The 25614-nt window shown below is 41.3% G+C and overlaps 1 protein-coding gene across 6 annotated transcripts in view; it reads left to right on the top strand.

The window, feature by feature from the left end:
• Nucleotides 1-25614, top strand: part of LOC126365754 (uncharacterized) — a 267138-nt gene that overhangs the window by 26970 nt on the left and 214554 nt on the right. The window lies entirely within an intron of this gene.

Genomic DNA, 25614 nt, shown 5'->3' with positions numbered 1-25614 from the left:
AGAATGAGGTTTGTAGACTGTGAAAAATGGTACAGGAAAGTAGTTTTTAAGAAAAGTAAAAAACACTTAACAGTTATCGTAAATCTGTGAGAATTGTTGCAGAAATATCTTGGTCCTCAAGGAATGGTATTAGCATCACATCCATTGTGCAGGAATTGCTACACTCACTACAAGAAGAAATTTAGTGACAACCCACCTAAACAATCACCATAACCCAGATGTGACACTGAAGAAAACAGTTCAGATGTTTATATTCCTGGATGTGAAGTTGTTGATGCATTGAATGTTAGCATTTCTGTTGTAGCCCCTACTATACACCCTGTTAAATGTCCAGGAAAGTTAGGAAGCAAAGCAGAAAACAGTATGTAAAAAGAAAAGTGGAAGAAATTGAAACAAGTTTTATGCAAGCAACATCTTCAAAATTTTGTGAAGTGTATATTGTAGATGCACTTGGTGCAGAACCTGAAGATATGTGCATGAAATGTGGTGTGTGGTTTCAAAACCTAAATGCTGCTATCTCAGCAGCCACCTTTACTGAGAAGGTACACTTACTGACACTGATATCAGGTAGCTACTCTAAGCAGCAGATACAGAAATACATACCCACTTCCTCACATTATTTGATTTCAGAAGCACTTAAAGAACGAGAAGGGTATTTGGGTATTTTGACATGTCCAGATTCTAACTGTGGGTATCTGTTGCAAGGTGATATGCTTACTTTTGCTCTGGAACATTACTTAAGTGATGACAAAGATTGCAACAGGCAGAGTCCTGTTAGTTAAAATGATAAAAAGATATATGACAAGATCAGTAAGGGAAGCATATCTCCTAATGAAAAAGGAGAACCCAAATTTAAAAATTGGTTTCATAAAATTCTACTCCTTATGACTGAAATGGGTAAAATGCCAGCCAGTGAAGGGAGTGTGCACATGCAATTACTTCATTAATTTGAAATGTGCTTGATTTGCTGTAAGTTGTGTCACAGGAAAGAATTGTGCAGAGAAGGACCTGATGCTTTTGTGTATATGTCAAGAGCTGCAAGATAAATGTTGGTTGCAAGAGTGTGCAATGTGTCCTGTTGCTGAAGAGATGACTGTTGAAGCTTTACACCTTCAGGATAATGACTCTGACATAACCTATGCATTGTGGGAGGATCCCCTGCGGGTTTGGGGGTTAGAATAGTCCTGCGGTATTCCTGCCTGTTGTAAAAGGCGACTAAAAGGAGTCTCAAATGTTTTGGCCTATAAGTGATGGCCCCCTCTCAGTTTTGACCTCCATATTTCCAAATTCTTCTGAAGAGCGAGCCAATTGGGGAAGGGCGCCTTACATGGTGGATAGTGTCCACCGTGCATTGAGACCTTTAGCCAGCTTTCTCGTCGTCGCATTGCCGTCATGCTCGTTCTCCATCTCTTGGTCGAGGATACATTCCTGAGTGCAATTTCCACCATGCACTGTGCAGTGTTGCTTTTTGCGGAGATGACGACCTTGAACTTCCTTGCAAGGAATATCCAGCATGGTAACCAGTCCGTTGTGGTGGGGCTGCCACAGCTCTGTCAGATGCAGCCCCCTGACAACACAGAGATCACTCTGCTGATGCCTGCACTGTTAATTCCCCACATATGCCAAGGAGTAGATGCCTCTCTCCCTGGGGCATCGGAACTCCCGGCAATGGCCATCCTGTCTGGTGTCCTTGCTGAGGCTGGGTGGCGCCCATGGGGAGGGCACTTGGTCAGAGTAGGTGGCATCAGGGTGGATGACCTGCAATGAAGTGTGGTACATTATCTCTTGCTGGTGACCAGCCTCCAGCAGTCTCTAAGTGTTCTCGGGCTCAATTCAGTGCTCAGAAATACGATCCCAAATCGTTCCCCTCCCTGGCCACACCATGGGAGGAGCCTAAGGCTCAGGATGGCAGTGAAACTTATTCGCCCCGGTTCCTAGTTTGTACAAGAGCTGATGGGGAGTCTTTCATCTCAACGAAGCCTCAGTTTTTCATAGAGCATTTAGAGGATAAGTTTGGGGGAGGTGGAGGGCTTGTCCAAAATGCACTCTTGGTTGGTATTGATAAAAACGGCATCCTCTGCCCAGTCACGAAGGTTACGTGCTTGAGACAAGTTGGGGGATATTTCAGTTACCATCACACGCCATAAGAGTTTAAGTATGGTCCAGGGTATTATTTTCCATAGGGACCTTCTTTTGCAGTCTGATGACGAGCTGCGGGCCAATTTAGTGTGTCGAGGTGTTCATTTCGTCCGGCTTGTTCATAGGGGTCCGAAGGATAATCAGATTCCTACTGTTGCCTTCATCTTGCCCTTGAGGGCGATACATTACTGGAGAAGGTCTAGGTGATGGTCTTCCGCTGTAATGTCAAGCCCTATATCCCTCCCTCAATGCAGTGCTTTAAGTGCTGAAAGTTCGGCCATATGTCTTCCCACTGTACTTCCAGCCTCACATGTCGAGACGGCGGGCCCCATCACATCCCAATACTCCACTTTCCCCGTCTCCCATCTGTGTCAACTGCAGAGAGAATCATTCACCTTGCTCACCAGATTGCAGGATCTTACAGATAGAGCAGAAAATTATGGAATATAAAATCCTGGATCGACTGACCTATACTGAGGCTAAAAGGAAATATGAAGACTCCATGCTGTGTGAATGATTTCCTCATATGCCACTGCTACAACAATCGTGATAGCCCCATCAGTTCAGCGAATTCCAGTTGGCTCACCAAGCCATACTACTCCACATGCCCCCATGCCCACGGGGGGCACTACCCACCCTGTTGCTCCTGTACCACCTACCTTGGAAGCAACACTCCCCCACCCATCGGGGATGTCTGTCCCCGCTTCTAAGCCAATGAAGCATCCTATTTCTTCGGCTCCTCTCGCTCGCAAGGGGTCCCTCCCTTCCTAGGTTTCCACAGGGGGGAGGGTTGACACCTGGCAGTGCCATAAGTGCCCACATGCAGTTGGTCGTAGGGTTTCGCGATCCTCCCCCATACCGGAGACTGAATCAGTGAAGCCCTCCCAGCCAGTGAAATCGAAGGAGGAGCGAGAAGTCCAAGAAGAAGACCTCTAAGATGAAGGAACTTGTGGGGGTACTCGCTCCATTGCAACCTACAAGCTCTGTGTCTGAGGGCGAGGTAGAGATTCTGTCATCCATTGAGGACCTAGATCTCGCTGGACTCTCAGACACAGTGGATGTCACTCGCACAGGTACTCGATCGGTGTTAGCAGGTGACCCAGCGGCATAATCTGCCTCCTCGGTCCCTTCACACCTTTCTCGGCCATGGACAATGTCATCCTCCAGTGGAACTGCAGCGGGTTTTTTTCCATCTTGCTGAGCTCCGACAACTTCTCAGCCTTCACCCTTTCCTCTGCATTGCTCTTCAGGAAACTTGGTTTCTGGCGATGCGAAACCCTGCCCTCCGTGGCTATAAGAACCAGGCAGCATATGAGAGGGTATCTGGTGGTGTCTACATCTATGTCCTTTACTCCCTTTACAGCGAGTCTGCCCCTCTACAAACATCTTTACAGGCTGTCTCTGTTCGAGTGTGGATGCCTCAGGCTGTTACTGTCTGCAGAGTCTATCTTCCACCGGATGGTGATGTCCTGCAGCATGTCCTCACTACACTGATAGCCCAATTGCCGCCACCTTTTCTGTTACTGAGCGACTTCAACACCCGTAACCCTCTGTGGGGTGGATCAGTGGCAACAGGCCAAGGCAGCTTCGTTGAGCAAGTATTGTCACAGCTCAACCTTTCTCTTTTAAATAACGGTGTCTTCACATATTTCAGTGTGGCACATGGTACGTACGCAGCCATTGACCTTTTGATCTGCAGCCCTAGCCTATTACCATCTGTCCAATGAAGTGTGCATGACGACTTGTGTGGTAGTGACCACTTTCCGATCTTTCTGTCACTGCCACAGTGTCACTCGTCTGGGCGCCCCTGCAGATGGGCTGATGCCATTGATTTGGTGGTTCATTCAGTCACCACTGGCATCATTATTGCCGCAGAATCTGCCAATCCCTGTTCTTCTGGGTTCCCTCTACGGAGGACTGTGCCTAGGTGGTTGCCCGAGATCGCCAAGGCGATTAAAGATCACAGGCGGGCACTCTAGCGTCATAAGCGGCATCCCTCACTGGAACACCTCATTGCCTTTAAACAGCTCCGTGCGCGAGCCTTCTGCCTCATTTGCCAACGCAAGCAGGAGTGCTGGGAAAGGTATGTCTCCACCATTGGCCTCTGTACCTTACCATTGCAGGTTTGGGCCAAGGTTAGGCGATTCTGTGGCTATCAGATCCCCATCAACGTACCTGTGCTTTCACTGAATGGAGCAGTCTGTACTGACTCCAACACAGTTGCAAACCGCTTAGCGGAGCATTTTGCTCAGAGTTCTGCTTCGGCAAATTACCCACTGGCCTTCCACTCCCTGAAAGAGCTGTTGGAACGTCGTAGCCTTTCATTTCTCATGGGCCACCCTGAATCATACAATGCTCCATTCAGTGAGTGGGAATTCCAGTGCCCTAGCTGCTTGCCCTGATACGGCTCCCGGGCCAGATCGCATCCACTGTCAGATGCTCAAACACCTCTCAGTGGACTTCCAGCGACGCCTCCTAGACCTTTTCAACCGTAGCTGGGTTGAGGGTGAGTTTCTGTTGCAATGGCGGGAAAGCCTCGTAATTCCCGTGTTGAAACCTGGCAAGAACTCACTGGAGGTGGACAGCTACCACCCCATTAGCCTCTCCAATGTTCTTTGCAAGTTGCTCGAATGCATGGTGAGCCAGAGGTTGAGCTGGCTACTTGAGTCTCAGGGCCTTCTGGCTCCCTCTCAGGGTGGGTTCCGTAAAGGCCACTGCTGCCGATAATCTGGTGTGCCTGGAGTCTGCCATCCATATAGCCTTTGCCCGCCGTCAGCATCTGGTCGCCTTTTTTTTTTTTTTTTTTTTTTTTTTTTTTTTTTTTTTTTTTTTTTTTTTTTTGACATGCGGAAGGCATACAATACGACATGGCGACATCACCTCTTCTCTACACTTCATGGTTGGGGTCTTCGGGGTCTGCTACCGATTTTCATACAAAATTTTCTGTCGCTTCGTTCCTTCCGTGTGCAAGTTGTGGCCTCCCCTAGTTCCTCCTGAGTTCAGGAGAATGGGGTACTGCAAAGATCTGTCTTAAGTGTCTGCCTCTTTTTGATTGCAATTAATGGGCTCGCTGTGGTGGTGGGAACGTCTGTCTCAGCTTCCTTGTATGCTGACGACTTCTGCCTATATTATAGCTCCACTGGCACTGCAGCTGCTGAACGGCAGCTGCAGGGTGCTATCCGAAAGGCGCAGTCTTGGGCTGTAGTGCATGGCTTCCAGTTTTCGGCTGCCAAGACCTGCGATATGCATTTCTGCCGGTGACGCACTGTTCAGCCTGAGCCACTGCTTTATCTTGACAGTAAACTTCTTGCTGTGGTGGAGACGCATCAGTTTTTGGGATTGGTTTTTGATACCCAGTTGACTTGGCTGCCTCATATTCGGCAGCTGAAACAAATGTGCTAGCAGCATCTTAACACTCTTCATTGCTTGAGTCACACCAGCTGGGGTGCTGATCGGTCTACCCTTCTAGAGATGTATCAGGCATTAATTCAGTCTCATCTAGATTATGGGAGCCTGGTGTACACTTCGGCATCCCCTTCCGCATTGCGGTTGCTGGACCCCATCCTTCACAGTAGGGTTTGACTCGCCACTGGAGCTTTCCGGACAAGTCCTGTCAACAGCATACTTGTGGAGCCAGGTGTCCCTCCATTGCAGTTCTAGCACCAATGATTACTGGCTGCTTATGCTACAAATGTTTGTAGATTGCCCGGGCAGCCCAATTATCATCTCCTGTTCCCTCAGTCGGTCGTCCATCTTCCGGAACAGCAGTGCCGGTCAGGGTGTATGATCGCAGTTCGCGTCAGAGCTATTCTCTCTGGGCTTGAGGTTTTCCCTCTTCCACCTCTTTTCCGGGCCCCTGTGCGTATACCCCCTTAGTGTGTGCCCCGCCCATGCCTTTGGCTCGATTTGGCACAGGGCCCGAAGGACTCAGTCCCTCCTGAGGCCCTCCACCGCCACTTTCTTTCAATCCTTGCTGACATTGTCTATACTGATGGTTCGATGGTTGCTGGTTGTGTCGGTTATGCTTTTACTGTAGGGGATCATTATGAACAACACTCATTGCTGGCTGGCCACAGTGTTTTCATTGCCGAGCTGGTCGCCATCTCTCGCGCCCTAGAGTGTATCCGCTCCTGCTCAGGTGAGTCCTTTGTTATCTGTAGTGACTCCCTGAGAAATTTACGAGCTTTCGACCAGTGTTTCTCTCGCTCTAGTCTGGTGTTGGCTACCCAGGGGTCCCTCCATACTCTTGCCCATTGCGACCGCTCCGTGGTCTTTGTGTGGACCCCGGGTCTTGTAGGCATCCCGGGAAATGAACATGTTGACACGCTGGCCAAAAAGGCTGTTGGTGCACCAGCCTTGGAGATTGGCCTTTCAGAGAGTGACCTCAGGTCAGTTTTGTGGCAGAAGATACTTTGCACCTGGGGTGAAGAATGGCGCGCCCTTCCTTCACCCAATGAACTTTGGGCCATCAAGGAGGCTCCTCCTTGTGGGCCTCTCGCAAGGAATCTGTTGTCCTCTGCCGGCTGTGCGTTGCCCACACCTGGATGAGGCACAGCTATTTATTGCACCGCGAGGACCCACCTTTATGTTGCTGCAGGTCAGCTTTGACTGTGGTCCACATCTCGTTGGACTGCCCGCTTTTAACTCCCCTCAGGCATACATTTGCGCTGCCTGATACGCTTCCTGCACTTTTATTAGATGACGTTGCGATGGCAGATTTAGTTTTGAGTTTTATTCATGCAGGGGGTTTTTATCGTTTGATCTAAGTGTTTGCCTTTTTTTTGTGTTGAGTCTGATCTTTCGCCTATGATTTTAGACTGGGCCTTTTAGTGCATTTCTTTGTGGTTGGCTTTTCCTTTTTTTTTTGTTTCTATGGTCAGCCAACCGCTGTCACACTCGGTGTGATTTTAATTCCTTTTGTCCGGTCTCTGTCTTGTGTCTTTCTTGTCCTGTGTCGTTTCTTGTCATCTCCATTGTTTGTTTTTATTCCTTGTGGGTGTTCAAGTTAATGGAAAAAATGGACCAATGGCCCTAGTAGTGTGGTCCCTTCAGTCCCACAAACCAAACCAAACCATTGTGGGAGGGAGGAGAGTTGGTGAAGAAGACAGTAGAGCCAGAGAAGTTTGTTACAGAGGTTAGGCATTGGGTCATGAAAGGAATAGCTCACTATTACAGCTGGGGGATTCTGAGAGACAGGCCATAACAGAGGTAAAATCAGCCATATCTCAGAATTCTGACACATTAATTCTTTATTTTGACTTTGCAGAGAACTGGTCTGTTGCTTTGCAGAATGAGATTCAAAGTTACCACTGGCACACATCAGTCATCAATATTCACACGTTTTGCTCACATCCTTGGAATATCACATTGTTTTGTTATTGTCAGTGATCTCATTATGACAGTGCACATACATGCAATGCTGTCAGCATGATAATTGGTGAAATAGCATACAGAGACCATGCATTCCCAAAACGTGTATATGACTGATGGTGTAGCATCTCATTCAAAAAACAACTTTCAGCTTTATGCGTTTGGTCAACATGGTAGTACAGGAATTACAACAAAAAAGGGATATTTTCAGCCACAGGTCATGGAAAAAATGCTTGTAAGAGATGCTTCTGGATTTGTGCACACCATATCATCATTAGTAACAAACATTAAACTCTTAATTCTAAATGAAAGTAGATTAAGGGAATTCCGTTTACAGAAGAGAAAAGAGTGGTCTGCTATGAAGCCTGTGGTATTCAATCAAGTCACTACTGGTTTGCTTCCCACAGTGACACATACATTGCAAGAATGGTTCTCCATGAAATGCAGCCTGTTACTGCATGTAAAGTTCAGAGGTCATAGTATACAGTAGAAGACTTTGTAGTGAGCGACTTCATTTCTTGTATGTATGGCAATCAGTGGTGGGAGGGACAGATAATAAGTGTCTTTTATGAGCTGCAAGATATAACCATCTCCTTTATGACACCCCATAGTCCTGCTGAGCTTTCAAATGGCCATCATTAAAAGATCAGTGTGCAGTTCCAGTTCCCATCCATTTTCCAAGTACTGCACCTGTTGGATCAACCTTGTTTGCAAATTCAGCTCAGGTATATAAGTTCAATGAGAAACAGATGAAAAAAAAAAAAAAACTCTTTTCAAAAGTCCACTGATGACTGTTACATTGTAGACAAATTTGTCTCATGGAAAGCCATGAAGAAGTAAAATCATGACAGAAGACACTAATAATTTGTGAATAATATCATAAAAAGAAAAATGTGTATAAACATTTTATATTTAATTTTTGTTATAAAAGGCTTTTGAAGAAAATTATGAATTGTTTTCCCACTCATTCATAATGTTGTAAAGTAATTATCTTGATTCAGAAATACCAGTTTTGCATGACATTTACTTAAAATCAGCGATCAGTTTAAATATTTAAGTGTCTATGATTTTTTGACCTTCAGAGTAGAGCTAGGTCTACCTAAAAAATTTCTCGCATTTTGTACAGATAAGTATTGCCCACTCAGACGCTACATTCCCTGAGTACCAACAAACATACCATGAAATTGTTAGAACATTTAGGATTGGGGTTTTGGAGAAAATAATTTCTAAATAACTAAAAAATTTCAGATTCATTCATCATTAAGTACAAATCTTTTGACAGTTTGAGAATTTCATACATTAATGTCGTAGCTGACAGCAAACCTTCCACTTTATGATTTGTCAAGACAGTTAACACCCTGTGACTATTCATATTTTGAAAATATAATTTTTAAATTCACAAAAAGTTACAAATTTTCATAGTTTATTTTTCCAAAAAAAAGAAGAAAAGCTATGAAGGGTGTGTGTGTGTGTGTGTGTGTGTGTGTGTGTGTGTGTGTGTGTGTGTGTGTGTGTGTGTGTGTTAATTATGTCTCATAGTGTTGGGGACAATGTATTTATTAAAAAGAAATTCAGCTCTCTGTCACTTTTGGTTTCTGTATTACAATTTCTCAATTTACCCTTTCATTACGGCAGTTTTGCAAATACTTTCAGAGAGATCTGTAGAATTTTAATAAATCATCAGAAAATCAAAATATTGTAGTTTTGGAGAGGTATCATGTAGAACTTCAGCATATATTTTTTTCAGCAAACTTTGAAATAGTGATGTGACACATTCACTCTTGACCTGTATGATTTGAGATGAAATCACGCTAAGGCATTAAGAGAAGTCCACCTGTGTGGACCCCTGGTCTCACTTATTATGAAAGTATAGTATCCTTTGCTTTGTATTTTCTCTTCCTATGACAGTAAAATATTTATTTTATTTAAAACAGAAACTGATGTACAAAAAAATAGGTTTCTTTATCTTAAAATTTTCGAGATATATCTGGAGCAATGTGGGTTCCCTTTGTTCAGTGTGCACAGAAGAGTCACAAAGACAATTGCACTGATACCAGTGCCTATATTCTGCCTTTCAAGGGGGTTACCCTCCCGGAGAATATCAAAGTCATGTGTCACCGATGCGACTTGTAGTCGTACATGCCACCACCCATTAGGTGCTTTTGGTGCTTGCGTTTTGGGCATATGTCTTCCTGCTGTATGGCGGCCCCTCTGTGTGGTGACTGTGGACACCCACTCTATAAGGCAAGCCCCTGTGTTGCAGCACCTATGTGTGTAAATTGTCATGACCGAAACGCTCTACTCTCGCCAGATTGTCCATCTTACAAGAGAGAAAAGAAGATCCAGGAGTACAAGTCCGTGGATCGCTTATCTTATGCTGAAGCTCCTCAAAAATATGACTGACTCATCCAATATCACTTTCGTCAACTTTTGCCTCTTTTGCATCCTTTCTCCTCCTTCCTCTTCCTTAGCCCAGCTCCCCCTATCCGGCCAAATAAGTGCCCCCCCCCCCCCCCCCCCCCCCCACACACACACACACGCAAACCCCCGGTGTGTCTCAGTCTGGAAGCCTGCTACCACAACTCAGACACGAGACACACTGTTGGTATGCCCCCATGTCACACACTCCCTTTTGGTCCTAGATCTTGCAGAAGCCTGCTCTTGCTCCGCCGTGGTCTTCTTTGACCTATACAAGGCTTACAACATGGCTTGGTGCCCTCACATTTTAATTACCTACAATGACTAGAGTCTTTGCACCCCCCTTTCCAATTTTTATCTGCGGATTTTTAACCCACCGGCTCTTCCAGGCTTGAGTTGTCACCTCACTCAGCACCCTTCAGACCCAGGAGAATGGTATCCCGTAGGGTTCTGTGTTAAGTGTCACACTCTTCCTCATCACCTTCAATGGGCTTGTACCTTCTGTTGGGCCTCTGATTACCCTGGCAATGTATGTCGATGGATTTTTGCATCTGGTGCAGCTCCCATTCGGTAGCATCTTCTGAACGGCAGCTCCAAGCACCATCCGATCGTCCACTTTGTGGGCTTTTTCCTGTGGTTTCCAGTTTTCTCCCTCTAAAATTCAGGTTATGCATTTTTGCTGTAGACCTACAGACACCCCAATCCAGCACTTCATCTAGGTGACCAGCGCCTAGATGTTGTAGCTAAGTTCCGTTTCTAGGGCCTTCTTTTTGATAAAAAGCTTATGTGGCTGTCCCTTCACCTGAAGACTCATGCATGCTGAAGATTAATGCTCTCTGCCTCCTGGCCCACACATCTTGGGGTGCAGATCGTGCTACTCTTCTCCATCTTTAGTGTGCTCTGGTGTTATCCAGACAATATTATTGCTGTCAAGTTTATGGCTAGGCAGCTCCTTCTACTCTGAAACTACTTGACCCTGTTCATCATTGTGGGCTGCATCTGGCTGTTGGTTCTTTTCTCACTAGTCCTGTAGACAGCCTTCTCGCAGAAGTGAGGATTCCCCCTCTACAAATAAGACAGAGCCAACGCCTGTTGCCTCCCACAACCACCATTTGACGATTCCCTGACCATCCCGTGTACCCCACCCTCTTTACAAATGAGGGATGTCTCCCTCCTGAAACCCGCCCTTCTGCTGGGATCTCCAGTCATGTGCCCTGTGTATATCCTCATCCTGCAAGCCCCCCTCTGCAACCATCCTATCTAAAACGATAGATAAGGTGGGATACGCGTTTACATCTCCTACTGCTGGGATCATGTAGTGTGTTCACAGCAGAGCTGCTACTCATTAACAGGGCTCTCCACTTTGTTACTCAGGCCTTCCTCCACAGTGTTTTAATTATACTGACTCAGTGTGCAGTCTGCAGGCTACAGACTCATGCTACTCTCATCACCCTTCGGTCACTGCTATCCACCACCTTCTCTCTGTCCTTGGCCATGTCGCCTGCTCAGTTGTCTTTCTCTTCGTCCCAAGTCATGTGGGCATCCCAGGGAATAATGGAATAAATGGCTGACCACTTGGCTAAAGAGGCAGAGATGTATCCCCCATTCCCTTTCATGATTCCAGGTGCAGATATGCGGATCCGCATCAAATCTCTTTTTCACCCAAAAGCAGTAGGACATCTGGTGTGCTACTGCTCTCACTAGTAAACTCTACACAATCAAGGAGACTACTGCAGTTTTGTGATCTTCTTTCCGATCCTGTTGGAAGGAGTCCACTGTCTTATGCTGTCTACACATCAGTCATACTAGGCTCATGCATTGTTTTCTCTTGCCCCATTCCCACAGTGTGGTTGTGGAGCCAGACTGATGGTATCCCACATATTGGAGGAATGTCCCCTTCTTTTGGCCCTTCGTACTAAGTATGGTGTTCTGAATTTGTTGTCTTTGATATTAGTGTAATATTAGCAGACAATTCATAAATGGCTGAACAGATCCTCAGTTTCCTTAATAAAAGTGGTTTTCCTTTGCAGCTTTAAGATTTTGCTTTCCTCCGTGACTAGGGGCAGGGTGGTTGTGGCAGGAGCCTCTCTTCATGTTTTCTGTGTTTGGGACCCATGACCACTCCCCCGTGCAAAGACTGCCGTTTTTAATCTCTCTGTTTTTCCAGTTTTTAGACTTAACTTACCCTTTTATACCTTCTACTGTGTATGTTTTTAGATTCCATGCTTTATAGTTTGACTCCTCTGACTTGAATCTGCTCACTTTTCACGGTCGCCTCTTAAGCATGTCCCTTTTGAATTGAGGGATTGACAACCTCACTGTTTAGTCCCATAACCCCCTCAATCAATCAGTCAGGGTGGCAATTTTTTAGAGGCAGCATAATCTTAAATTTTAATTTGATTCCAAAAAGGATGTGTTAAACAAGACAATGAAACATCTGTATGAAAGTAGTTGTGTAAGAATAAGTTTGAAATACAAATAATTCATAAAAGCTAGTGTCTTGGAAATAATCTACGGTATTGTGAAACATATGATAATGAAGCACTGGAGATATTCACTTTGGGTGCATCTTTCAAAGTAACAAAACTTATGAAAGTGAGTTTCTACCTTGCACCTACTCATCAGTTGTATACTACTTATGTGAGCTTGAAAGCCCTATAGAAGTGAAAACATGTTTTATAAAGAAATAAAGATAAATGTCAGCATATGATGGCCTAGCTGTTCCTCCACACTGACCTCAAAACACCTACATCAGCATCACTGAGAAAAACACTTTGTAATAAATAAGTAAAGATTAAATGAAATAAGCACTGCCCATTACATACCACAGGCTTTTGAATCTAGACATTTTGATTACGTGGCATTTACACATGAAAAAACACATGGCATCCTTCCCTCATAACTCCCTTTCCTTTGGATCTACCATTAATACCATTTACATTCCCCTTCTTTATGGCATGCTCCTCTAAATTAATTTTTCTGCTGTTTGTGACTTTGTGTAAGTTTTCCTCATTCCATTTTCTTTTTCAATGTTGAAGCTACAAATAATAGATATCAATATTACAACATCAAAAATAATCAATTATTGATAATATAATTGATATAATGTAAATGGATGGATACAAAAATCTATTCACGGAGCAGTGGCAGGGGAACACAGACAGAAACAAAAGGATTTAAGTTTTACAAGCTTTTGGAGCCAGTGGCTCCTTCTTCTAGTAAGAGTTGAAGGGGAAGGAAGAGGGGTGAAGGAAAAGGACTGGATTGGTTCAGGGAAAGAGATACAATTCGGGAAAGTCACCCAGAACCCTGGGTCAGGGGAGACTTACCAGATGGGATGAGAAGGAAAGACAGACTGTTGGGGATTGAAATTTGAAAACCTGAGATCTTAAAGGTAAGATGCAAGATAGAGATTACTACTAAGACATCGTGCATGAGTTAATAAGAGTGAAAAGCTAAATGAATTGTATGTAACATAGGAGGGAGGGAGGATGGTGAAAAATAGACAGGTCAGAAAATAGAAGTTGTAGAAAACTGAAATGGAGTGAAGAAATGAGTAGTTACTGTGAAGAAATGATGCTGGGACAGAAGGAATTAACATAAATTAAGGCCAGCTGGGTGGCAAGAATAAAGGACATTTTGTAGTGCTAGTTCCCACCTGCGGAGTTCTGAGAAACTGGTGTCTGGAGGAAGAATCTGGATGGCATTTGTGGTGAAATAGTCACCGAGATAATGACTGTCATGTTGTACAGCATGCTCTGCAACAACATATTGTGTGTTGCCTGTATACACCCTCTGCCTATGCCCATTCATCGTGACTAATAACTGGGTGGCAGCCATGGCAATGTGAAAGGCTGAACAGTGTTTTTACATAACAGCTGATAAATGACATGTGTTGTTTCACAGTTTGCTATCCCTTTGATAGTATATGTTTTGCCAATTACAGGGCTGGAGTCGGATGCATAGAATATCTTTATGTCATCCTTCCAATCTCCACAGTATCCTTGTCAGACCCTATCTTTCTTCTGCACCCATCTCCCTACCCTATGGCTCCTACCTTGTCATCACCCCCACTGCTAGACTTGTCCTATGCACCCTTCTAACACCACCTATTCCAGCCCTGTAACTGGCAAAACATATACTATCAAAGGGAGAGCTACGTGAAACAACACACATGATACATCAGCAGTTATGTAAACACTGTTCAGCCTTTTACATCAGCATGGCTACCACCAAGTTATCAGTCAGGATGGAATGGGCATAGGCAGAGGGTGTGTACTGGCAACACACAATATCCTGTTGCCGAGCATGCTGTACAACATTACGATCTTGGTGCCTGTTTCACCACATGTGCCATCTGGATTCTTCCCCCAGACACCAGTTTCTCAGAACTCCCTAGGTGGGATCTAGCACGTCCTTGGTTCTTATCACCCATCTGGTCTTAATTTACATGAATTCCTTCCATCTCAGCATTTCTTCACTCCATTTTAACTTTACCGCCATGCCCGCACCCTCATGTGTTACATACAATGCATTTAGCTTTTCACTCTGATGAGCTCATGCACGATGTCTTAGTAGTAATCTTTGTCTTGTGTATTGCCCTGTCTTCCACCTTTAAGCTCTCAGGGTTTCAAATCTCGTCTGGTGCAGTTCCCAACAATCAGTCTTCCCTTCTCATTCTTTCCTGAACTGTACCCCTTTCCCTAAACTGATTCAGTCCTTTTCCTTCAGCCATCTTTCTTCACCTTCAACTCTTCTCTACCAGAAGGTGCCACAGGCTCCGAAAGTTTGTAAAAGATAAGTTCTTATGTGTGTGTGTTCCCCTGCCACACTTGGTGACTAGATTTTTATCTGTCCATTTACAAGATATTAATATTAAGTAGTTTTGCTATTTGGGGAGCAAAAAATTGATGATGGTCGAAGTAGAGAAGGTATAAAATGTAGACTGGCAATGGCAAGGAAAGCGTTTCTGAAGAAGAGAAATTTGTTAACATCAAGTATGGATTTAAGTGTCAGTAAATCATTTCTGAAAGTATTTGTATGGAAGTGAAACTTGGACGATAAATAGTTTGGACAAGAAGAGAATAGAAGCTTTTGAAATGTGGTGCTACAGAAGAATGCTGAAGATTAGATGGGTAGATCACATAACTAATGAGGAAGTATTGAATAGAATTGGGGAGAAGAGGCATTTGTGGCATAACTTGACTAAAAGAAGGGATCGGTTGGTAGGACATGTTCTGAGGCATAAAGGGATCACCAATGTAGTATTAGAGGGCAGCGTGGAGGGTAAAAATCGTAGAGGGAGACCAAGAGATGAATACACTAAACAGATTCAGAAGGATATAGGCTGCAGTATGTACTGGGGGATGAAGAAGCTTGCACAGGATAGAGTAGCATGGAGAGTTGCATCAAACCAGTCTCAGGACTGAAGACCACAACAACAACAATATTAAGATCACACGGGGGGGGGGGGGGGGGGGGGGGAAACTGTTCGAACTTTGTTTTGGAGCTGAAGCATATAACTCCAATGCATGAACTGTTTCTGCAGTTTCATTGTATTTTACTTTGCCTGCATTTCAACAACATTATTAAGGATTTAACAATTACTTTTCAGTGTAATAAATGAATAGCTTGAACAGTCCTTGTTTCGAGCCATAAATCATGATCGTGGCATTGCGAAAAGTGTGCCTCTTCGATATCCGACCATAGCCATTTTTCTGGTGAGTACTATGTACATGTTAAACAGGCACTGGCGATCTGTAGATTTTTTTTTTTTTTTTCAAAAAATAAAGCATTTATATGTGACTCACTCGCTGTTCTCCGACTTGCGACATTGTGCAGCTGAGTCTCCGAGGCTACGGGACTCACGCCACATGCTCCACTCAGTGAATGAGAAAAAGTGAACAGATTTTAGTTATGTACTCTGCGAGTGACATAACTTTGGTTGACACTCGTAATTAATTTTGGAACTCTTAATTCAAAATGTATTACACTGTAAACAATACCTGGCTCTGAGCTTAAAGACGTGTACACATCAAAAACACATATGAATAAGTGAAATTTATGAAAAAGTGTATCATGGATGAATAACAGTGTGAAAAAGGTTGAATGTGTCTGAAAAATGCTGGATGGAGGCATTTGAAATTTCCACACAAAGCAGCAAAATCTCAGGAACCAGTCCTGATCTGTAATATAATAAAAAATTGTCACAAAGATCAATATCTCCCATGCTTTGGTATAGAGTTTCACATCATCTAACTTCTTTTCCTTGTACCTCATTAAGTGTATGGGGACGCTCAAAAAGTGCGTTATTTCTTAGTAACGAAACAAATTTATTCAAATTGGACTAATGTTCGCCATCTAGAGTATTTAGTGGACTTATGATAAAAACTGCAGATTCCCAGTCTAATATTTAGACATAACTGTTATTTATAAGTTTCTCTGGTTAGTAGAAGCAGCCATTTTTGGCACACTACCCGCTTTAAACTAACACATGACTCATTCTTTGCTGGATTCTGCATTCTAGTGTTAAAACTAAGAATTAGAAGGTGCACACTTGTGGACCATCATTCTATAAGTGGAAAAATCTGCATATTTGTAGAGGAAAAATATAATGAACTAAGGTCCTCATTTGTAGACCGAGAGAATGAAGAGATTAAAGAAATCTCTTGTATGTGGTTCTTCTTGTATTTATGACTTACAGTTGTTACTAAGAACAACATATCAGAAGTGAATCTCAGAACAGAACATAAGAGAATGACATTTCTCCTCAGATTCTTTCAATGATTTTTCCAATTTTTACATTGTCAGCTGAGATAGATGCTCTGTGCCTTCCAGAACACAGCCAAGTCATGATACCAAAGTATAAATGCCACTTCCATAGCAGGTGGAGACTTGACAGCATCACACTTTGCCAATGTCCTTTGCTCCCTCTTCTCCCGTTGTCTCTGCACAAACCAGAATTGAAGCACGCACAGTGGAAATTCTCTTTATGATAACTACCTAAACAATGTTTTGACACAAATATCTTTCATCTGATTGAGAGGAAAATGAAATATGTCTTGTAAAATAATTTGCTTGACTGATCATAGTTTTTTTATAACTTTCAACTATGATAAATTATTAATGTTTCATGAGACTGAACTCGGTTTGATTTCTTCACACAGTGGAGAATGTATGATCTTATGTCATAAGTCAATGACTTTGCATTTTGGCTTTTTAAGCATAACAACAATTTCATCTCCCTGTTGTTTGTGTCTTTAGCATTTATTTATGCTTACTTACTTAAAGGATAAAGTGACTTTTCTCTAAGCGTGTTTCCCTACCTTCTCTCACTTTTTTTATAAACTACTGTAGCCATACAACTACTGTGTACTTATATAGTCAGCTTTTTATAATAGAAAGTAAAGGCAGAGGAGATTTGTTCTATTTGATCAGACCCAATCATTAGTTCATTAATTTTGCTCAAAGACAGCTTGACACTGTTTCTCAATCGATACATACCACATCACCAGGTCCTCTAGTTTATTAAGATGGACAAGGTTTAATTCTTTATTTCCCATAAGGAGATACATACTGACATTTCACTCTGCACTACTTTCCTCAATTCCAAATCTTACATTTTTCATAAGTCAGCAAGTAAGGAAATGAAAATTCAAAGACTCACTCATTGTCAAGGTAAATCTATCTGCTTTTGACTAATTTGGAGAATACTTCATCAGCACGACTAACAGCATGTTAAAGCTTCTTATAGTCGAGACAGTCAAAGAAGATCCCTCACAACTTGTAGCGCTGTTGCCAGCTTTCAGCTGCGAAGCACTAACAGCTGCTGGTGAAAACAGTAGTTGTCTGTAGAGCTCTGACCACACAGACATTGCTGTAGAGACATTTATAAAATTGTGTTACATTATTAGTTGAAGTAGCCCTGCTGTGAAGCTGCCACACCCAGTCCATTGCAACTGCCAGGGAGCAACTTAGTAACTTCACACACACCATATCATTCTACATAAACAAAACAGTACAGGTCATTCCTTCCATGTATTCCCCTGACCAAGAATTAGACCATCCCTTCTCGGTGTTCATCGATCCCTTTTCTTTCCAATACGTACATAAAATTGAGTCAACATATCTTAAAAAAAATTTGGAATGTTATCCTCAGTTTATAACCCTTACTCCTATAACTTGCAATGATGAAGTTTCCCCATATCCTAATGATTTTACCCCATTATTTTAAATTGTTGTTTCTTGATTATTTCATAATATTCATATGTATGTTGTCAAAGGCTATTTACCCCTAGTTTATTTATTGTTATTAAACTGTTATGTTTATATTTTTGAATCATTGAATTAGTCACCTTCCGCCAACACTAAAAATCTTTACCAAAAGACATGTCTCTGTGAGTGACAACATCCTCTATTCTATATGTAATAAGGTGGCTTCTCACTGTCTGTTGAGAATATTTCTACATTTGCTGGTGAACTCTGCTTTACATTTTGTATTATTATTGTATATTAAACCTCTAGTTAATAGTTCAGTTTTTCCTTCTTACATTAAAAGATGTAATAAATCCATAATTGCTGTTTTTTATACTCACATTAATGCTTCATACCCCAGTGCACTCTGTGTGCCAGGAGATCATTAGAATTAACAAATCACTGACACTCCCCTTGACACCCAATGTGAATCCTACCTACCGCAGACTTGCAGAACAGTTTGTGTTCCATGCTGTTTTATTTCCGTTTCTGTTACCATGTCACCTTCTACTGTAAGGACTAGTGTTAGCGCCCTGTTTTATCCCTGATTCAGTTGACATTACTAACATACATACATAACCCAAATACAAGTGGTTTTCTCATTTTCTCTCTGCCACAAAGAAATATTGTCTTTGTCAATATGTCTTGTTTATATTACCTTGTATCTGTTGACTCCACAAGTGAAAGTGGGTTGTGATTAACACTACCTGGCCCGTATAAAAGAAGCCAGTACTTGCTCGCAATATTTCATCACTATGAAATGTGCGTACACTTGGTGCCTTCAAATACTTCTGTTCTTAATATTTATTGTATATACGCAACATATTATGTTACTTAACCTCCCTATGAAACAGCTATAAGAAAAAAGAAAAGGTAGAAAATCACTTGTACAAAACATGCATTTCTTTTCATGTAATCAAGTAAGAGTTTATAATCATTAGTGAATAATATATATTCTTTATGTTCAAATAACTAGTTTTTAAAATTTAAGATAGGGTATTAAGAGAGAGTTGTAAGTGATAGACAATAGGATAGTGGAAGAGGAAGAAGTTGCTCCATAGAAAACTAAATGTGAAGTAATGAAGCAGTATAACTTGGAACCTGTCTTGTGTAAATCCGTCCAATCTGCGAAGGTGGCAGATTCTTCTGAGGGTTTAAATTTCTTTGCTGTATCGATGTTATAAGGTCCTTTTTCTTGACCAAACAAAAAGTAAATGATTATATGATGTACTTTTCCATCTGTTTATTTAAATAAAAGTAGTATTTGTATTCCACTATCTGCTAACATCATTCAGTTCAATGTAAAACCTCTTAAAATTTCTATTTCTAATAATGCTGCAGACCCATGTGAAGGATGCCTTGAAAATATCTAAATAAATTGTCTAATATTAATTTAATATTAAACTCTAATAAAGTGAATAGTCTGCAGCACCTTAGTGCTTGAAAAAATTATTGCCCCCCCCCCCCCCTTTCCAACTCCTACTCCACCACCACCACCACCACAAGAGTTTTAGCTCTGTCACTGTACACCTAATAACGTTCTTGAAATTATGTAAACATGTAAACTTTTGTTGACTAAATTCTTTTCATTTACAAATCAATAAATTTATGGCTCAGCTCACCTCCAGGAAGTAATTAAAACAACTGTCATTGTATAAGTTTTGTAAACAATTCTGAAGTAAATAAATGTCCATTTGCCAACTCTGTGACTGGTAACATGAGGTTTACTATATCCATAATGATTCATAATGTCCTCTAAATTAACTGTTGTAACCTCCTCTCAAAGTGAGAGAGTAAATGCATTGTAAATTATTCCCATCTATCTTCCCATTAACTAGTACGATTCTTCCTAGAATGTGCCATGCATCTACATAACTTAGGATGACTGATTCACAATACATGGTTCACTGCTAATAAACTCTCCTTCAATCAGTGATAAAAAAATATGACAGTGTGCTTAACTATGTAATTATAACACAGTGCTTCTTTCAAGCAATCTCTAATGTACACACAATTATTATTGTCAAAATCAAAACACAGACACAAATTATTGTTACTGTATGGACTTGCACAATTTTCAGATACACTGCTTTCATAGCTCAGATTGTCAGTATCATAAATATTTTTCAAAGATAGTTCTCCTTTCATCACAAACTTTAGTAGCATCACTAGGACACAAAAATTCTCTTTTAAACAATTTTCCAATTGACACAAAGCCTTCAATGTATACTGGTATTTAGAACTCCAATCTACTGCTTCCTTTTGTAAATGTTTAACATTAAAGTTAATTTTATTGGTATCAGCCCAGCCTAGGGTAACATTTCCTTAAACCACATCAAAAAGACTGTGGGATGCAGCACCATCTGGTTTGAACTGTAAAAATTCCTTCTGGTGTGCTACAATACCACACAAAGAATTGGTGAAAGCAGCAGTAGATCCACATTCTTTTGTACTTTTGGTTGAACAAATTTTTGTAGTTGCTCCACCAAACTAGTCAAGGTGTTTGGGGCACTGCTTTTTTTCGTCATTATCTCTCATTTGTTCTAATGCCTCTATTTGATTGTGCGTCTCTCAGTTTTGGTTATTTACCCTTTCAAATTTACTACATGAAGATTTATGTAGCTCAGTATGTAACAGCTTAGGCAAATTTGATATTAATGTTTCTACGTTAGAAAATTTACCATTTAAAGGCTCTACTTTTCTTAGATATCTCCTCCATTTGTGTTATTAACTCTCTTATACTATTTGGTAATTCCTATTGGATTGCGCCCCTTTGAGTTTGAAGTGTAGTAATACTACTTTTTAATGCCTACATCTGAGTTTTATAACTATTTTTTAATTATTCCATTTGGGTCTTAATACTGTTTGACTCTTCATCTACTTTAGCAAATAAGGCCTTTACATTTCCTTCCAATTTACGTATACAGTAATAACAACAGAATGCCCACTAAATAGCACTGAAATATTGTTGCACAGTTTTTAACACACTGCACAACATTAGAAAAAAGGTATATCTACACTTCCACACAAGATATCACGAAAAAAAATCTCTGTTTGAGGCTTTTTACAGATAACATAATTGGTGCACAGCAAGCAGCAGTGCTCTGCTGATGTGTCACACATGGGCGAAGTGATGTCTCGATGACGTGTTGCTTAGCAGTTGCCCTAGACAGCTGATTGGCTGTCACCCTGCTAAGTGAAAGGGCATTGCTGTTTTGTTGCTCAGTTGCCGCAGAGTTGCTCTTAGAGATTGCTGCTTCCCTCATAGCCTCGCAACCAGCATGTCAAAATCTTCCATTTCCTTGATGTAATGTTTCTTGACTAATGTGTCTACATTTACACTGACAGAAAAAAATTCCAACAACAAAAAATAATTAATGTAGAGTAATGGAATTTTGAAAATAAATGTGTCTAGGTGACATATTTGACTGTTTAATGTTGCAAGGCCACAGGTTAATGTAAACATGAGATAAATTAACCATTACAAATGTGAAATGCAGGTACATTAATAACTGTTGTAACAAACAGAATGTTGAATACAAGCATGCAAAATTGCATGTATTGTGCTTTATGGGTGTTGGATGTCAGTTGTGGGATGGAGATGAATGCCTGTTGCACTCGGTTGGTCAGTACAGGCCAGTTAATGGTGGTTGTGTGTGATGCCGAAGTTGTCGTCCGATGGTGACCCATATGTCCTTGATCGGATACAGATCTGGTGATCAAGCAGGCCAAGACTTCATGTCGACACACTGTAGAGCGTGTTGGGTTACAAAAGTGGTATGTGGGTGAGTGTTACTGTATTGTAAAACATCCTCTGTACTGCTGTTCATGAATGGCAGCACAACAAGTTTGATCACCAGATTGATGTACAAAATTTTCTGCCTGGGTTTATGGCATAACCAAGAGTGTGCTCCTGCTGTCCAGAGTCTGATCTTCTTGTCATCGTACATTGTCATAACCACTGCAGCCAGCATTCATGTACATAGGCTACATTCCTGCCAAGTATTTCTGCAAAATCACAGAAGAAACATCCAGCATCTTGTATATGACCTCGTTCAAACTCAATGAAGTGTCGATAATGGCGTCTTTGTCACCTAAATGACATTCTTGACTGCCATCGACTTACCACATCCAATCTCAAAGGTACCTGATGCTCCTGAACGTTACAGCATAGCAATCATGATTTTCTTCCTTATAGTGGTACTACTGGTGCCACTGTTATGCAACTGGCATGAAATTTGAATAGACATCATCTTTGATGCAAGAAACGTGCCTACCAACATTCATTTATCTTGCACAACTCCTCCTTGGTGTTGCAGTTTTTCTTTTTTTCCTTCAGTCTATTGAAACACACAAACATTTCTTGTTGTTGACCTGGTTACCGTGGTCAACTAATTTTGTTTGACACTTATTTGGTTTTTGCAAAATCACGGAATTACTTCTTCTTAAATAGTGTAACTACACTGTGCAGCACTACAGCGTGTGCTCGCCTCTGTCTACCTAACTTTTACCATAATTAGTTTCTTATGGTTGCCTTGTCTTAGTCCCTGGAAACTGTTTACTGCTATGAAGTGCCACTCCGTGTACCTTGTGACTTTATTTGCATATGCACAGAATTGAGAGCTGTAAAAGGGCTCACATCTACAACAACTCACTATGAAATGACATAATTGCCTTCTAAAGAACTGTTCTGTATTTGGTTGTTGTTTTATTTAACCTTGTAACATCATGTGACAAATCTTTTGTTACTCAGAACAATGTGTCAGAAGTGAATTTCAGAATAGAACATTTTCTCCGCAGTTTCATTCAACCCTTTTTTTCCCCCTCCAGTGTTTACATTGTCAGCAGAGGTGCTTGCTCTGCACTTTGTGAAACACCACCAAGCCGCAACACCAAAGTTGAGACGCCACCTTCATGTCAAGTGGAGAATCTTGACATCATTGTGCCTTGCCAATGTCCTGTGCTCACACTTCTCCCATCGTCTCTGCACAAACCAAAACAGAAGTGTGCACTGTGAAAATTTCTTTATTTATTGTATTTTATTTTGTAGATGCTAACTATCTTTACGAAGCTTTTATGTGAACAACTTTCATCTGATAGCGAGGAAAAGACGGAAAAAAACTTGTTACACAACAATTTAAAAAAATGAAAGAAAGTGTCAGCTCCAGAAACTCAGCTAGGTCTATAATTTCTCTTAAACCAGTTTTTTTAATATTTGAATAAGTTATTTTTAATTATCACAAAGGTTTCTGTAATTGGTATTCCAAACAGAAAACTTCAAATGAATATGTGCCCTTTTCTTAACCTAATCTGACATAGAGCTGTTTGAAAATCATGGACGTCATTGGCATTTCCTTCTTCACCAGCACTCATATCCAAATGCAACGAAAGCAACATTAGGCTGTGTAGTGTTGTCTTTACTGACCATTTCAGTGCACCAGTGATGCAATACCTCATTGAAATGTATCCTGAGTTTTGGATCGGTCACTGTGGAGTCATTTCTTGGCCAATAGAGTCATCTACTCTTACTCCATTAGATTACTGAAGTCTACAAGGAAAAAGTAGACATAAAGAAGGAACTTCTCGCTCATATTTTACATGAATGTGCTCAAGTAAAGGACTGTAGAAATGAGCTCGGATCAGCAGTACAGCAGCTGTCTACAAGAGCTGCAAAATGCAGTGTGGTCATCAGTGAACTTCTTGAATATCTTTTGTGAGGAAATGTATTCAATTAAATACAACATTAGATCACAGTGTTTCATTTGTCCTGTTCCCCATTGTTATCCTTAGTTTCCTCGGAAACTGTTAATAACAGGTCTTATGTTAGTGTGACATTTTCTTTTTATTCAGAATCAGTAATATCGAAGTATGTACCTTTTCTCCTGATTCACCCTGTTTACAAATTTTTAACATGTTGTAAAGCTAATGTCATGTCATGAGGTACTTCAAGTCCTTTAATTTGATACAGCTGATATTATTCATGATAGTTTGAATACTGTTATCTTTTTTATGCAACTAAATTTGAGCTCATAATTTTGGGATAGGTGGATTCATAATTTTAAATAGTTTTTTGCTACATCTGAGAAGAGAAACACTGAGTCATCTATGTTAAAAAATGATGACATTCCTCCAGCTGTATTAAGGTGTTGGTTTTATTGGCGACTAGTTTCGATGTTGTTACATGTGCAACTGTCACACCATCCATATTGGACAGACGGTTTGAACATTTAAAACTTGCTTCAGTTAACATACTCCTACACAAAGTAAAACTGTAGTAACAGCACAATTGCCAATGTATAACAATAAAATCACTAGCATTGACAATAACTATGAAATATTGCACAGAGCAAATATGGGGCAGCGTCTTGATGTACTCGAAAAGCCAGAAATTTATACCACCAAAAGAAAAGAAGCAGACAATCCTAAGTTACAGAATTGATTTTGTTGTAATGCTTATTTTAATATTTATGATGTGATTCTCCAGTAAATGTATCATGGCTGATGTTCTCTGTCAATCAGCCAACATTACATTTGTTGGCCCTAGATAAAAGATGGTTTGGCACAGACTGTAGCCTGTGGCATGTGTGAACACAGCAGTTCATTTCTCGTCACTGAACCTTCTATGGTAGATGTCACATTCTCATAACTATTCTATTTCTCCACACAAATCTCATGCAATGCCTTTGTTAATATGTAGTAATATTGTGATTCTTCAGGTTTTCTGGGCAATATGTTGAAATGTTTAATATTTGTATCTTCTGCTGGTTGTTTGCATCAACAGCGTATCTCACTGTCTTATTTAGCTGCTCCTTGAGACTGGTGCTTGGGTGGATCGAGACCAGTATTTAAGCATGGGTGGTGCTAGGTGCTGTGTTTTGATTTGCCCATGTCCAGCACTCTATCTGCACTCAGTGCCATCTGTGTTCCATTTGCTTCATGGGAAGTGTCAAGTGTTCAGTTGTGTGTCTGCTGGTATTGGGCCTGTGTGGTGATGTGTCAAATCTGGTCTGTAGTGTTGATGTGTCACATCAGGTCTGTAGTGCTGGGGTGCTCTGTCTGAGGACTATTTTTATGGCTTCCACTTGCACTTCAATGGTCTCAACAATCATAAAATAATGCTACGGACGAAGTTCAACATCTGGCCCACCTAAAGGAGACTGGCTTTGCCTCTAATCTGACAGTGCATAATGTCATCCACAGTTCTTGTCTCTACCATCCTGCTTCCCAAAAAATTGAATACTGTGTGCTAAACACACAAACAACACACAGTATGAACCACTAAACTTTAGGCCAGTGCTACGTATCACTCTTGTTGGAATTCTGAGGACAAGATTAGATTAAATACAGCTCTAATAGAGGCATTTAAACAATCATTCTTACCACACTTCGTACATGAATGGGGAAAAACACAGTAATAACTGGTGCATTCCCTCT

The sequence above is a fragment of the Schistocerca gregaria genome, chromosome 4 (genome assembly GCF_023897955.1).
Source record: "Schistocerca gregaria isolate iqSchGreg1 chromosome 4, iqSchGreg1.2, whole genome shotgun sequence".
In the NCBI taxonomy this organism is placed as follows: domain Eukaryota; kingdom Metazoa; phylum Arthropoda; class Insecta; order Orthoptera; family Acrididae; genus Schistocerca; species Schistocerca gregaria.
This window is presented reverse-complemented; position numbering and strand designations above follow the sequence as displayed.